The 16,950-nt window shown below is 43.7% G+C and overlaps 1 pseudogene; it reads right to left on the bottom strand.

Moving 5' to 3' along the window:
* Window positions 1-16,950, bottom strand: part of LOC118585554 — a 57,133-nt pseudogene that overhangs the window by 19,672 nt on the left and 20,511 nt on the right.

The following is a 16,950-nucleotide window of genomic DNA, read 5'->3' as shown; positions in this document are numbered from 1 at the left end:
GTTCTTGTATTTGATTTGAGCTGTGGATCATCTTCCTGCAGGTAAGTCCATCCAGTTCATATTTATTGGTATGGCTGGTATGTATGCTCTGAATTACAATACATTTGTAATGATTTATGCTATATACTAGTTTTAGTTTTCTTTATTAATAATGTATTCTTTGCTCTTCTATTTTTATCTTTCAGTCTTTGTAGGGGATGTCTATTTCTGCCTCAGTGCTTACCTTTTTAACTGTATCTTTATTCTACTCTATTCTTGCGTTATTACCATTGTTAGTGTTAAATCACATCCTTTAATTTGCCACCCCCATTATTACCTATAGAGCAGTGGGTTTAAGATGGGGTGGGTTTGCCCTCTGGGACAGTGGGAATGATTTTGATAGTGAAGCTGAGGGGACTGCTGTCATCTAGTGGGCAGAGGCCAGAGATGTTCTCAACACCCTTCCAGGCCCAGACAACTGCCACTCAAGAGTTATCTCACCTGGATGCTGGAGGTGCTGAAGCCAAAGACTATGGAGCTGGCCATGTGGCTCAATGGTCTAACACTTGTCTGGTGAATGAGTAAGGTTCTGAGAGGAAAGTGGGGCATAGCGAAGGGAGGGGAGAGGGAGAGAGAGGGTGGGAGGGGAGAGAGGAAGGGAGGTTCTGCTTTCCTCCCTTTTACTCTCCTTATTTTTGCATTGTATTTATTTCATCATAACATAATATTACTCTGTTCCATCTCCATTTTACTGTTCCATCTCCTTTTCTAGAGCCCTGCTTTGTAACATGGCAGTCACTAGCTTGCTGTGGGATGGAGGCTTGAAAGTTGCCTGGACTGGGTTGAAATGTAGTGGATGTGTAAAATGCACACTAGATTTTCTATATTATATTACAATATGCTTTCATAGAAGCTTCTTCAATAGAAACATCTGTTTCTAAGAAATTTCAATAGAAACATCAAATAAAGCCTGTAGTGGGTAGCTGTTCCAGCTTTGACCTGGAAATACTATCCCCATTGAGGCTTCCAGGAACTGCCATGCCTATGAGGCAGGGCCGAGATAGGACCCTGAAGACCTGAGATCCAGATGTGTGGGCTCTCTTGGTTCCTGGATCCTGGATGCTGGAGGTAGACTGAGCAGAGTTCTCCAGAGAACACCTCTGGACTGCACCACATCTTTCCCGGACCCTGTAACCTATCCCTTCACTTGTAAGTTACCCCACAAAATAAACCTCCTTTTTAGCTATGTGGAATTGCCTTAATAGTTTCACCAATAAAAGCCTTTAAAAACAGGTTTACTAATTGCTGACAAGTTTTAGGTGGTTCCAATATTTCCCCCATTTTAAGTTTGTAGCGAATTTCTTTGTAAACAAAAGGGGGGGCTTTAATTAAAAAAATTACATTTATTCAGTTATTCAGTGTAGAGAGATAGGCACACAGTCACTATGTTGCATGTGAAGAGGTCAAAAGGCAACTTGCAGGAGTTGGTTCTCTTATTGCACTCTGTGAGGCCTGAGGATTGAACTCAGGTCATCAATGTTGGCAGCAAACACCAAGCCATCTCACTAGCCCAGGAGGATGCCCCCTCCCCCATTTCAAATCCTTAGAAGTGAATCCCTGAGTTAAAGATGTGAGTTAAAGTTCACAGATGTGAGTCTCTTGATACACAATGTAGAATTGCCTTTGAAAAAAAATGTTCTATCAGTGTGTGCTACCAAGAAGAGGAGGCCTTAAACACTGAGGTCTCGGCACCCAAGGACAGGAGATTTTTCAGCAATCATTTCTCCGAGGCTCCTTTGAATTATGCTCATCTGACTATGTCCTTCACAATCTGATGCCTAATGAAAGATATTTTAATATCTAAAACATGTGTCTATTCTATTTGAAAGAATAGTACCTATAACTACTGGCAAGTGTCTCGGTGGCTGTCAAGCTTTAGAGTGTGTAAGGATCCAGGGATGGGGTGTCAGCAGACAGAGCAGGCTTTCATAAGATCGGCAAGTCTGGGTTAGGATGCTTGGAACTCAACTTTTAGTAATGGATTGTGGCCCAGTAGTTTCCACTCTGAAGAGAGACTCTGCTCCAGGGTTTACATTGCTGACTGCTGACCTCAGTTTTGTGACTGACACCTGTTGACTCCAGCCTGGGAGTCATAGAGTGGGATGGTCATCTTCCTGTCAGCTCAGCCTGATTTCAAATCACCATGGAAACACTCCTTTGAGTTGTCTCAGAGGGTGTTTCCAGGAGAGTTTAACTGAGGAAGAAAGACCCACTCTTGAATGTTGACAGCACCAGGCCTGAGCTGGGAACAAGTGAGAAACAAAGTTGAGACATCACTGGGTGCTCTGTGCTTCCTGACTGCAGATCCAAGGTGACTAGCAGCCTCACGTTCCTGTGACTGTGTCTGCCCTGCCCTGACAGAGGGCTCCAAACTGGAGTCCAAACAAACCCTCCCAAGCTGCTCCTCGTCAGATATGTATTCACAGCAACAAGAAAAGGAGTGAAGGCTCAGAATAAAAGCAAGTGAGCAAGCAGGTTCCCTCTGTGTGCTTTTCAGGCCTCACAAGACACTAAGGTGCTTGGAACCTTCCAAGAAGGAATTTTATTTTTCTAGTCCATTACGGATTCATACATTTCATCGTTTATTCTGTTGACTTTGTTTCACTTTGAGGAAGGCCAACCATAGACATGAGCTTCCAATTCACAAGTCTCTGTAGCACGAATCTTAAGGGGTCTTATTAATAAAATCAAACCTGATGCCAGGTACTGGGGTGAATGCTGGAAGATCAGAGAAGCAGAACAAATCACAGCCACCTCACTTCACCAATTCCTCAGACTGAAAGCCTCTGTGTCCTCATTGGAATGGATCTCAGCTGAACTGTGCTGCTCAAAAGCCTGAAAGCTTAACCAGGCTAGAGTTCCTCATCCCCATACCTTAAATACCTTTCTGCCTCCTGTCATTACTTCCTGGAATTAAAGGCATGAGTCACCATGCTTGGCTGTTTCCAGTGTGGCTTTAAACTCACAGAGGTCCAGATGGATCTCTGCCTTCAGAATGCTAGGATTAAAGGTGTGTGTGCCACCATTTTCTGGCCTCTATATCTAGTGGCTGTTCTGTTCTCTGACCCCAGGTAAGTTTATTAGAGTACACAATATTTTGGGGAATACAATATCACCACAAGTCTCAGGTCAAGTGATTCATTATTTCTATGATAGTATTTCCCATGATTCCCTTAGTACCTTGAAAAGTTAAGAAACTTCTCCAGGCACCTGACTTTTACTGTGTAGTTCAGGTGAAATACAATCTGCATATTTTCCAAGTCTGATTTTCAGGCTTGAACTATGACTTCCTAGCAAGCACGCATTAACATTTTATATTCAAATGCCTTTCTAGTCATGCTCTTAATGAAAAATAGTCAAAAGAATCAGTTTTGAGACCCTTCATTTCGTATTACTACCTATTAACCAAAGTAAGATGTGATTTAGAAGAACTTCACAGAACAGAAATAAAACCCACATGACTGGAAACTGAGAAACTTAACACACAACAAGACCTGCTTTAGGAGAGGCAGGCTCCTTAGAGCTCAGAATTTCTGGTGTTGGAGTTTATTGAAAGGGTTATAAGAAGGTCTTTTGAAACACTCCTGCAGCAAATTATTTTGGCTGAATTATAAGTCCTCCAAAGTGGGGCTTCATTGTGATGGAGACAGAGTTGGAGTGAACCCCAGCAGAGGTTGTGGGTGGCCCCCTGTAATGAGTGCTGAGTGCTTCAGTGTGTCAGGATGGGAAGCGCATCTTTTCATTACCTCCCTGAAGCACTCCTAGCTCTTATATGTGTTACTGGTCAAGTACTCCGTGAGTCTCCCTGGTTCTTTTCATTGGATTGTTTAACACGTCTTACACTTGAGAAGTACCAGCATCTCAGATGACCCTGTCAGGTTTGGATTATTAGACCTGGATCATTTTGCTAGAAATAGTTTACATATTTGTCTGTGGAAGCAAATAACAGCTTCCACTTCCCATGTCAACAACTCCATAGAACATGGAGCCAACTTGGATGAATCCTGCCTTGTTAATAGGGATGTCTGAAATTTGGTTGCCTGATAAGATTAGGAGAAACAGTGCAGGTTAACTCACTCACTCTTTTTGTAAAGAGGAGGTGAGAATGCACAGGGTAGGGGGGGCGTGGCTGCAGAGTGTTGGGGACAGAATTCTTGACATCAGTGGGAAAGTAGCCATTGTGTGCTTCTCTGTACCTAAGGAAGGATAGTGCTTACACAAGTATGACAAGGAAGGGAAGTTGATACAATGTATGTTTTAAAAGGGAAATTTAAAACACTTAATGCTCTCATAGTATTAGCAATGTTTGTCTTCCTAGACAAAAGCCTGAAAGACAAAGTTCCTTCAAGAGGCAAACATTCCTCTCACAATGGTCATGAATTATTTTACAAGCTAGTTTTCATTATTTATTTCAAAAATGAATGTACTGTCTTGCTCAGCTCTGCCTGCCATGTAACAGCATACAGACTGGGTGGCTTGCATATCCGAAGTTGATTTTTTCAGTACTCTGGACATCTAAGGTCATGGCCCGGCTGGGCTGTCTTTCCATTTATTTCTCATATGTCTTCATGTTGTCTTTCCTCGGTCTATGCTCAGGGAGAGTGGGAGAGGTACCCCTCCTCAGAGGGGCAGTCATCCTGTCAGGTCAGCGGCCCACCCTGGACCTTCATTCTGACTTCTTCCTCATTCTGGATGAACTGTGCTGGGGGAGGATTCCCACATGTGAACTCGGGGGTGGGCAGCAAATAGCACACAGACTTATAATAAAATTGAACATAAGTGTATCTATAAATACAGAAACAGTGGTGGTGAGTGCCTTTCCCTTTCTACCCATGCCCCACGGACAACCACTGTTGCGGCCTCTTCTTTGCTCAGGAAACTTCTGTGTGGAAGAAGACACACACACACACACACACACACACACACACCACATGTACAAGCTCACATGTCACATGTAGATTCTATGGTGTCGGGTGTCATTGTCTTTCTTATAGCAAATGTCCCAGGAACTTTCAAACTCAGGACAGACCCATCTCATTCTTTTACATTTTTAAATATTTATTTTTTTAAGAATTTTATGCATGCGGACTGTATTTATATAACTTCTATTCTGTATGATTCCCCTCCAGTTCCTCTCATACCCTTCAGCCTTGAGCCACCACATCCTGCTGGACTTGGTTTGATCTAGTTTGGCAGTATGATCTGAACAGTGCACCCTCCCAATTCCGTTTTCCCAGCTGCTAGGAGGTGAGTGTAGGACTCTGTGAGCAAAGAAGTTTGCTGCCTGTGGCACAGCTGTGTTGGTATAGCCACTTCCCACCGGTGATTCACTGGTTGCCTGTGTACTCTTAGGGCCTCCTGTGAATCTGGGTGCCCAGGAAGGAAATTTGTTGGCGCTCTCTGCTGGCAGTTCATACAGAGGCTGAACTGCCTTCTAGTGTGCGCACCACCGCCTTTGTTCTGCTGTGCACGCGGTTTAAAAAGCTGTTTATAAGGATGGAGTATTTTTGATTCCTGGCAGTGGTCAGGGCAAGCTCTGGAGGGTGGAGTTCCTTCCCTGACGTCCTTGGGGTCCATGGGGTCCTTTTCAGCTCTGTTCTGCATAGCCGAAGCTGTCGTGTCCTGGTCCCCAGCTCTGGCCATGTCCCCAGACCGACTCTAGCATGGCTGTGCAGAAGGTACAGCTCTGCAGAGGTCTCTCACAGGGGATCTGCCTCTGGATGTCTCTCCTTGGAGCTTCAGACATTGACCTGGCTTTTATCCCGGCTTGAACACAGATTCACCATGTCTTCAGAGTTATTGCAGAGACATGTGCCTCCCTTCTGTCTATAAAGAAAAAAAAAGACTCTAGAGATTGTCAGTTATGTAATGTAAATCAAAAGTGAAAAAATAAACTTCTCCATATCTAAACTAGTGTCGGGGGTAAGGGTATCTCCCAAGCCCTGTCTTAACACTATATATAAATTTTGTACATGAGTGCATACATCCACATATACTCCATATTGCACACATTTTGCTGTGCATTCTATTTTTTGTTCAAAAATATTTATTTATTTACTAATGGGTATATGTGTGTGCCTGGATATATGTATGAATTCATGAATATCAGTAGAAGACCTTAGATTCCCTGGAACTGGAGTTACGGTCAGTTGTGAGCTGTCATGTGGGTGGGTGCTGGTTACCAACTCAGGTCCTCTGCAAGAGCAAAAAGTGCTCTTAACTGAAGAGCTGTCTCTCTGGATTCTTTGCTTTTGCCTTTTGAGACAGGGTCTCACTGTGTGGCCCTGCTGTCCTGAAACCTGTTGTGTAGTGTCAGCTGACCTTGCCTTTCTGTATTCAGCCTCTCCAATGCTGGGACTGCAGGTGCATACCACTGTGCTCATGCTCTCTACCCATGCCCACCACCCTCTAGGAAAGGAGTATAAACGGCCTCTAACCCTTTTTACATGTTTGACATATTAGTAACTTACAAGAGTTATTTCCTCCTCCCCTTCGCCCTCCCCTCCTGTCCCCCTTCTGTTTTCTCCCCCCCAAACCCATCAACTAAACATGTGAGTCAGTAACAGAGACTCAGACAGGTGGATGGAAACTGAGGCAGAACGTTTGGTTTCTAGTGCTTGAAAACAGTTATTCCACATATATGGACTTCTGCCACTCTTGCCCAGCTTGTCCGGAATAGGCTGGTCTCACTAAGATCTGTCCCTGACCTTTGCCAGCAGATTCAAGGATGACAAAGACTGGAGTTGGCACAGAAAACCTCAAATTGTCAAGGTGTTATCTTTGTCATTACCTTGTTCATGTTGTCTACTTCCTGAGAGTCTCATAGGTAGATGGAGAAGTTTGAGGCTAGCCTGGGCTATGTGGCAAAGCCCTTATCTCAATACTCCCTGCCTCCCCCAAAATGATTCCAGCATATGTTTTAAGGATTTTTATCTGAGTCTGTTGATTGTGTGTCTAATCAAACAATCAGGGTGCAGTTTGGTGCACATAGCTCTTATCACAGTGCTAATTGGTTTCTACCCCCTACCTATGGATAGGCAATGTAATAGCTATATTAAATTTTTTTTCTAAAATAAGTTCCTTCTGCTGCAATTTAAGGTTTAGTCTTCTTAGTTTCTGAGGCCACAAAGAACAGCTCTTTGTGTCCACCGTTTTTTTCTGATTAAGCCAATAATTGGAAAATAATCACATCCAAATGGGCTTTGGGTTCTTGAGTGGTGCTTGTGCTTGGGAGCCGACAGATATCTCCCTTCGAGAGCAGGATGTCATTGGGAGAATGCATCACAGAAATCCCCAGGAAGGCTCTCTGCAGCTGCCCTGAGCCTTTCAGTACAAGCCAGGAGACGGTAGTAGCTGGAGGAGCATTTTTCATCCAATGGAGGAAAACTAGGTGCAGGATGTAATCTCTGCTACACGGTATAGCCTCAGAGTAACAAGCCAAGTCTTGAATACAAGAACAACAATTACACACACATACACACACACACTCACACACACACACACACACATATACACACACACACATACATACACACACACACACATACATACACACACACACACACACACACACACACACACACACACACACACACGATTTTCACTTCTTGTTTCCATCTGGCCCTGTATGAAGGCTTCCTCTTTTGGCCAGTGGCTGGCCCTCAAAAGGATGATCAGTCCCATGCTTCCTAGAGTTCTTCCGGTGGAGTTGATGTGGCCCAAGAGAGTATGGGTAAGCATCAGTAATGAACAGAAAGTTACGGCTGAGTTTTGCATCTCAGTTGGACTTCATCAAAGGGAGGATGCCAGACATGTCTGGTTTACTCCACCTTCTCACACCTCTAGTATATTGTGCTTTTCAAAGCCAATTCATCTTTATTTAAAACCATTTTTAAGTAATTGCTGGTATGTGTTCTTAGGTTTTGCAGATTCCATGAGGATCAAAGTTGTCTGTCCCTCTAGTACTCAGAAAGGTATGCTCGGCATACAGTAGGCCTTCAATAAATATTTGTAAATTGGCAAAGGTTATTGTCTTTCTATGGTAAACATAAGAAAGAGGTTTGTGATAAGGCTTGCAACGGCTGTTTTTTCCAGTGACTGCCAACCACCTTTGGTTATGGCTGTTGCTCAATGGTAGAATGCTTGCTCAGCAGGTTCAAGTTCATTCCCCATAAAAATAGCCTCAGTTCTAATTTCTTGATAGCATCTCCTCTCTCTCCTGCACCATCCCAAGTCCATGCAGGAGCTCCACACAGCCTCTCAGGGAGGCACCTGACATCAGATTTCTTTCTAGTGGCCCTTCATGAGTGACCTTTCACACTCTGGCACTGTACAGACCTGGCTAGCTTGAGAAGTGCTAACACTGTGTTTGAACGTGTGGAGCATGAACTCTGGTTTAGCTCTTTTCTTGAATTAGTAGCAAATGGCAACTCCCTTATTGCTCATCTGCCTGTGGTTAGGGCACCACACACAGGAAGAAGCGGGATCCCCACTGCAGCTGCTCTGCTGAGCTCTGCTGTCTACCATGATGCTCTTTCAGATGCCTGTCTGGCCATTGTTGTATTTCTATGATAAGATGAGACAGGGAATAGATATAAAACAGTGAGTGGAAGAGCATTAACTGTCACAGTCACCCTAACACTAAAGCACGGGAAGTTAGACAACACGCCCACTCCAACTGGAATGAACGAAAAGAGAGTCAATGTGAATATAAACCATAACATGAAATCTACATGTCTAGACACTGGCTTTCAGGAATATGGAATCTATTCTTTTTATTTGGGAGGCAGTGTCTCACTGTGTAGGCCAAGCTGGCCTTGGACTTTCCATCTTCCCGTCTCAGCTTTTGGGTGTTGGGGGCACATCCACACTTGGCCCATGTTCTGTTTTCACTGTTTGTGCACACATTTTGGTAACAGATCCACATGTTGGAAAGTGCATCCTTCTGTCTGTCTACACCTCTACAGTTTTAGTGTAAGAGACAGCCATTGTTCTGTAAACTTAACTGAAAGAATATGAAAAAAGATTTGATTTGCACCAGCCATTCCAGTGCGGTTCATCCATCTGTCTGTTTATCACCTTTCGGAGAAGTTGATTGCCTCATTGTCGTCATGAGTGTAAAGACCCCAGGAACGAAACTGTGGCCTTTGACCTTAAGGTCAAGAGGGGCTTTGCAACAAAGAGGGAGAGTGAGTGGTCTGAGACTCCAAGGGCGGGACCATCCTCAGAAAGGCAAAGCAGTGGCATTCCACTGAGGCTGCTGCTGCCAACGCTTTCTGGTAAGATGAGGGTTGGAGCATCCATTCACAGCCAATGTCCATTTGCTTCTCTTTTTCTGCTAAGGACTGTATCTAATGACTCATCTAAATATGACCGGGATTGTTAATCCTCAAAAAATGTCCATTTTCCATTGTGAAAAACTAAAATAGAGTGAATTTGACCAGTCTCAGAGAAATACCAAGATCCACTTAGAGACGTGTGTGTCTTAAGTTTCTTAATGTGATTCTTAGAATTCCTAAGGTTTTTTTTTAATGAAAATAAAAATTGAACTCAGACAGAAATCCATCAGAGCATACTTTAATGGTAGGAAAAGCTGAGAATGGGGGAGGTATAAAAATAACTGAGGTGCCCCAGCACACGGGATTTGAAGGCCTCCAGTGCTCGCTTCTCTAACACCTTTCTTCGTGTTTCTTCTAACTGTTCAGTCTAGAAGGATTTGATTTGAACAGATTTCTACAGATATCTCATTCCAGTAACTTCACAATGTACATTTTTAGGTACACACAGACTCATTTGAAATGGCTTTCTTTGTAAGTTAGGTCGTCAGAGGCTTGTGTCCTGGTAATAAAGTGCTGTGGAGGAGAGTCACTTGTGGCAGGTAGCAAGGAAATTTCAATAAAGTAAACTCTTAGTATTATCAAAATTATACATTTGGGGCTGTTAGCATGGCCTAGAAAAAGATGAGGACAGGCTCATCTCATTAAAAGAGAAGAAATAGTGGAATTAGCTTGAATCTAATTACAAGCCACACTATCTAATGTAAAAACACGACTGTTTTTTCACTCCCATTCATTTTGACTAGTAATTAGTTTTGGCCTCTAAAATGCCACCCTTTAATCATCCCAACACAGATGTGATTTGCCGTGCAATTTAATCTTGCTTTAATGAAGAACTAATGGACGCATCGCAAATTACTTTCCCTGTTGGAGAAAAATTCTATTTCCTGCTTTTCAAAAGATCAAGAGTGTCTTGTGATAATAGCCGGCGGCCCTGGCAGCCTCACCCACACAGCAAACAGGCTCTTTTACTCAACTCCCAATTCAATGGAGAAAAAGAGGCTACAATTAGCAACAACGCAGGGGAGACGCAGCATTACAGCCCCGAATCACTCACTGTAGCTCAGCCCCCAGCAAGCACTGGCTTGTTAGAGCCAGGTCTAAGTGTCAGGCTCGAACAATGCGCGGTGATAAATTACTCTCTCCAAACAGCTGCACCGCTAATTTTCAATTATACACACAAATGGCTCTCAGATTGGAAGAAAATGGAGCGCCTGGGGAGAACAGTAGTGGATTTCTGTGTTTGTTTGGTAGTGAGTGTGGAGGCGGGAGGATGGCATCTTGAAAGCAAACCCTAGCTAGGAGATGGCCTGGGTCTCCTGGGGACTCTGCTTCCATGCTAGGCTCCAGCCTCCCAAAGGTGTGAGATTACTAACCACTTCCTTCCTGGGTTTCTGCCTTTTTCTTTTTTGGTTTGTTTGCTTACACTATCACCCTCTGGATCTGAGAACTCACCCCACCCTCACTGCCTGGTCTTGGACTTGGTAGACTGGGAACCATGATGTTCTGTTCCCTTGTTGTCCTGGCCACCACATTCCCCTCTCCCCTAGCTCTCCCACGCCCATCTCACTTCCTCCTTCACTGTCAATTCAACTGTGCTCAAACTGGAACCTTCATTCCTCACTTCTCTCAACAGCTATGCCTAGACTCTAAAGACATCATCTGTCAGAATACACAAAGCATTGTTCTTACACAACAGATTTTTTTTTTTTTTTTTTTTTTTTTTTTTTTTTTTAAGATGGGTTCTCACATAGCCCAGGCTGGGCTAGAACTCACTATAGAGAAGAGTATGACCATGAACTCCTGATTTTCCTGCTTCTACCTCTCAAGTCCTGGGAAGGCAGGATTGGGCCACCACCCTGGATTCATGCTGTGCTTAGGGCTAGAGCCCAGGACTTCACGCATGGTAGTCAAACAGTTTATCAACTAAGCTCTGTCCCTCAGAAAATTTTGTTTTTCTAAACAAAGGCTTACCTTAAAGATAGTAAAGTTTGTCCAGACTTCTTCCCAATGACAGTGGTGAGGTAACTGTCATCGGGTTTTGAAGCTAGGATGAGCAGTCCCGTGGCTACATGTGTTACTCATGTTTTCTTTACCCCACATTCTTCCTGTTGTCAAAGATCCAGCCTTTTGTGGGATGAAACTTAAAATTACAGTTCAGAGAGGCAGAAGGTACTGGACCATCTCTGGTTCTTTGGGGGAAGGATTGCAGTGGACCTGAGCATACCTTCCCTAGCTCAGAGCATGGGGACCTGTGGACCATTAGCCATTGTCCCTACCTAAAAGCACAAGGTAGAGGCTGACTGTGTTACAGAAAGATGTTTGCTGAAGAGCCACATGGTAGTATATGTTACTTACTTACTTATTACTTTGAGACAAGGTTTTACTATATAGCCCCAGTCTCCCAGCTGCTGGCATTAAAGATGCGTGCTTTTTTTTTTAATGAAAGAAAGCTTAAAGTTTGGTCTTATTGAGCCTGTTTCTTGTGCTGAGCAGGACATTGCAGCCAAAAGTATGACAAGCTTTAGCTGCTCTTCTCTCTTGGCAAGAATGGTGGAGGTTCCATCTCTGGTGGCTGTCAGGGACTGTTCATCTTCCTCTTTGGGGTGCAGACTTCACAGACAGGCCCTCTCCAGCTTCTGCTTTTCCTTCCCTGCCAATGCTGCTTTAAACCCTTGACTTCAAAAGAGAACAGGACCTGTGTGCTGGGGCCACATGTTAATGACACAGTCGATTGGCTATAAGAGGCTAATGACCATGCTGATTTCCAAAACTGAATGTAATATGAATTAACGTTCAAAAAGGTAACTTCTCAAATGGAATTTGTTAGAAAAAGAGCAATCTCTTCAAAAGGAGAAGGTAGGTAGGAAAGGGGTCTTCCAGAATAGTCTTTAGCAAGGAAAAGCTGGGAGTGGGGTGTATTTGAATTAGGAATACTCCGGGTCAGGAACACTGCACACGTTTGAAATGTTAGAAGTTACTTGTGCTGCTGTGGGAGCTGCTGGGAGTGGAGGAGGGGTGCGGTGTGGAGTGGAGATGCCCTACCTTTTTTTTTTTTTTTTTCTGCTGAAGTAGGATTTTGCTCCTTCTACTTTATAATCGTTACAGAAATTTAAACCTCAAACCATTCCAGCTCAGGCTTATCCTAAGCTTGTTAGCGGTCTCGATGCCGTGGACGATAGGCGGCAGCATTACCATAAATCAGCAGAATTAACTATGATCTTCAGAAGCACGCTGGAAAGTGGGTGACACAGCCCGCAACTGGGTACCCTGAGTATTATGATAACATTCTACATTAAATGTTCATAATCTACTTACAGCCAGGCTTCAAGTACACTTTGTATTTGTGCTTCACCCACTACAGAAAGCCAGCAACAATTATTATAGACACGTGAGGCCTCATTATCTGCAAATGTAAAGTGTAAAATATATGACCTTCCATGTACCAAATGCTCCTTTAATTAATTTTAAAAATTGTTCTTTCTTCTATTTAAATGCAGTTACTACTTTTTCCACTCAGAGGGGCTTAGAATCACTTTGTTTCTAGTTGTTACATTGCCACTCATAAGGACAGTGATCTGTAAATTCTGATGAAAAGACACTAGATTTCAAACTTCTGAAGTATGTGCTGTTTCTCCTTTTCTATACATGACACCAGTGTTTGTATAATCTTAAGACTCAGAAAGAGACCCATACCGGGCAAAAAGGAATTATTTGTACTTAAATATAGATTAAATTACTACCTACAAAGTACTTTTTGCATAATCTCATTTATCCAGAGACACAGGCCTTTGACCTGGCCTAGGAACAAATCCAGGTTTGCTCCTTTTGGTTCTTATTATTCTCTGCTAAATTCCACACATACCAGAGTGCATTGGTCAGTTCACTACAGGCACACACACGCACAAATATCCAGGCAAATCATTCATGTCAAATGAACAGAAAAAAGTTTTCTTTGCAATGTTGAAAACAAATAGCCATCCATTGCTTGAACGAAGCACCACCACCTTGTTAGCTAGGCATCCCCTAAACAACTCACCATAAATGTAGCACAGTCAGTCCGCTCATTTAGCAGTGAGCAAGTTAAACACACCGAGAATTTTTTTTTACTTGATCCTTTTGAGGCAGGGTCTCAGGTAGCTCAGGCTTACCTCTAACTTTATGGGAAGCCAAAGATGACCTCAAACTCCTGATCCTCCTGCCTCTACTTCCTGAGTGCTGAGTATACAGCATCATGCGCAGCTACCATACTGAGGATTAAAAACAAAGACTTATAGTGTTTTTATTAATGTGTATACACACATAAATATGGGTGAGTTAGGGGGCCAGAGGAGAGCTTTGGATCCTCTGGAGTTGGAGTAAACATGCAGTTGTGATCTGCTTGAAGAGGCTGCTGGAAACCAACTCAGGTCCTTTACAAGAGCAGCAAACACACTTAGATACTGAGCTACTTCTCTAGCCCCCACACAGAGGATTTCTGATGCATGATTTATTGAGCTAAAATAAATGATGAGACAGGTAGATCCCACTTATGTTCCCACTGCTTTTGTAAAGTGGTAAGAGTTTTGACAGCACTTCTCACTCACAGTGGTGATGACAAGACACTTCTCCACAGCAGACCCTAAATGGGACGGAATGTAATCTATAGTAAGTGGGTCGTCCTTATAAAACCTCAGAAACTTCTCAAACTCATATGCTTTCAAAGAAGCTCTGCCTCTTGGGTCTTGCTGGGCTTGCAAAGGAATCAGAGTCCTCAAGATTGTGTGTGCAGGACTGTGAACTTGCCCTGAATGCCCTGGGTGCCCTGGATGTTCTAGATGCCTTGGATGCACTAAATACCCTGAATTCCCTGAGTGCCTTGGATGCACTGGATGCCCTGGGTGCCCTGGGTGCCCTGGGTGTACTGGATACCCTGGATGCCCTGGGTGTACTGGATGCACTGGATGCCCTGGGTGTACTGGATGCCCTGGGTGCCCAGGATGCCCTCAGCAGTGTGAGCAGTTGCCCTTCTGCACCCTTGAGAAGATGCACAAACACTTGGAACCACTGTATGCACAGAAGAGCCAGCTCTGAAAGTCACACCATGCTGCGAGTGGTCTTCCTCCTGGGCATCCACCCAGGGCTTTGGTATATAAGTGCTTTATGCCCATAATTTCCCAATTCTTCCCAAAACAAAGTAGGCAATTTCTTGAATCATAGACAGATGAGGAAATCAGATCTTTGGAATTGGTAAGCAGGTTAATATGCTACAGAATTTGGATCCAAGTTTTTGGCTCTAAAGATTAAAATTTAAATTACTGAGCTACATTGACTTAAATTTTAATTTAATTTATTCATTTTGAGACAGGGTCTCACTATGTAGACCAGGCTGACCTTGAACTCATGAAGATCTGCCTGCCTCTGCCTCCCAAGTTCTGGGATTAAAGTTCAGGGCATTTAAGTCACTCCACAATGACTTAGATGTTTAAATAAGTCTATCATAAGTCATCAATATTTGAAGGTATGAGCTAAAAGGAAGCCTATAGATTATTTAGTCACCATGTTATATTATCACTTAGGGGAAAAAACCCCAAGATTGTGTGTGTGTGTGTGTGTGTGTGCGCGCGCGCGCGTGCGCGCATTTGTGTTTACACATTGACATGGAGGACAGAGGGAAACCTGGAATGCTGTCCACCATCTTTCTTGAGACAAGCTCTCTCACTGGCCTGGAACTCCCCAGGTAGGCCAGCCCCTAGCACTTGCTGACAACAGCAAAACACTGTGCCCCACTTTCTGTGAGTTCCAGGGATCAAACTCAGCGCTCAGACTTGCAAGGCAAACACTGCACTGCCTGAGCCCTTTCCCCAGACCCAAGGCTCTCTCTCTCTTTTAAAAAAATCAGTTTTCTTCTCCAAAGGAAGAGGACCTAAGTGTGGTTATCCATTGATCATGTGACTTAGAGGGAGGGAGATGAAAGGGGCCACTGCTTTCAGGATTGCTCAGCCAGGAGTGTACATGATGGTAACTTCAGACAGCACTGTGGTTTCTTTTTCCTTTGGGGCATGGTGGCTATTGATGATGGTTTTATTAAAGGCAGCATTGCTTCTTAAAATGAATTTGGGAAAGTTCCAAGGGTAAATGGGTGTGCTGTCTACCTGGGTCCTTTGGCACTGTTCTTGAGGGGAACAAAGAGAGAGAAGGATGCCTGGAGACTTTCCTTTTTGCCAGGAGAGCAATTCATGTTCATCAATATATTCTAACACTGCAAAGGGATTCAAGCACACAGACCAGGCAATCAGTGGGACAGAATGCCAAGCCCAGAATAGACCAGTGATGTAGGAGAGGCAGTCATGGTAAAAATTATTCTAAACAGATGAAATTGGTGAATATTCAGTACATGTGTTGAAACAGTAGGCTGCCCATTTCAGGGGGTTAAAAAAAAAAAAAGACAAAAGAAAAAACAAAACAAAACCTGGGCTCTATCATTCACAATGAAAGTCCCAAGGAATTATTATTTAATGTAACAACCAAATAAAACAATACCAATAATAAAATTCCTAGAAGAGGAGCCAAGGAGACAGTTCCATGATTAAGAGCACTGGCTGTTCTTCCAGATGACCCGTAGCTTTGATTCCTAGCACCCATATGGCAGCCAACAACTGTTAGTAACTCTGGTCCCAGGGGATCTGATGCCCTCTACTGGCTTCTTCAGGCTCTACACAATGATGCATAGACACATGCAGGCAAAACATCCATATGCATGGAAAAACAAAATTAATAAAAGTTATAAATTCTTAGAGGAGAAGGTTTCATAGTTTTTAACCAAAAAAGTGGAGTTTCTGGCCCAAACACAAAATGACCTCATCATTAATGAAGAATTCACAGGCTTATGTAACAGTTAGCTTCCTTTCTTTTCTTTTTCTTTCTTTTCCCCAGTATTTAGAGCTTTATTTGGAGGAAAAGGGGGGAGGGGACCAGGCCTGGTGAGAGAGAAAGATGGTGGGGTGGGGGAAGAGGGGAGCAGAGAGCAGAAAGAGCGTGGGGTCTGCATCCGACTTTTTAAAAATATTTTTATTTTATAATTAATTTAATTTCACATATCAGCCATGGATTCCCCCGTCCTCCACCTCCCAGACCTCACCCCAATCCATCCCCCGCATTTCTACCTCCTCCAGGGCAAGGTCTCCCCTGGGGAATCAGACCAGCCTGGTAGACTCAACCAAGGCAGGTCCAGTCCCCTCCTCCCTAAACCAAGGCTGAGCAAAGTGTCCCAGCATATGCCCCAGGCTCCAAAAAGTCAGCTCATGCACCAAGGACAGGTCCCGGCTCCACTGCCTGGGGGGTCTCCCAAACAGTTCAAGCTAATCAACCGTCTCACTTATCCAGAGGTCCTAGTCCAGTTCCATGGGAGCTCCTCAGCCATTGGTTCACAGTTCATGCTTCTTTTCTAAAGTAAAAAGATTCTCCAGGTGGTGGTGATGCTTGTGTTTAATCCCAGCACTCAGGAGGCATAGCCAGGTGGATCTCTGTGAGTTCAAGGCCAGCCTGGTCTACAAAGCGAGATCTAGGACAGGCACCAAAACTGCACTGAGAAACC

This window comes from Onychomys torridus, chromosome 6, assembly GCF_903995425.1.
Source record: "Onychomys torridus chromosome 6, mOncTor1.1, whole genome shotgun sequence".
Classification (NCBI taxonomy): domain Eukaryota; kingdom Metazoa; phylum Chordata; class Mammalia; order Rodentia; family Cricetidae; genus Onychomys; species Onychomys torridus.
The sequence above is the reverse complement of the archived record's forward strand: the minus strand, read 5'-3'. Positions and strand labels throughout refer to the sequence as shown.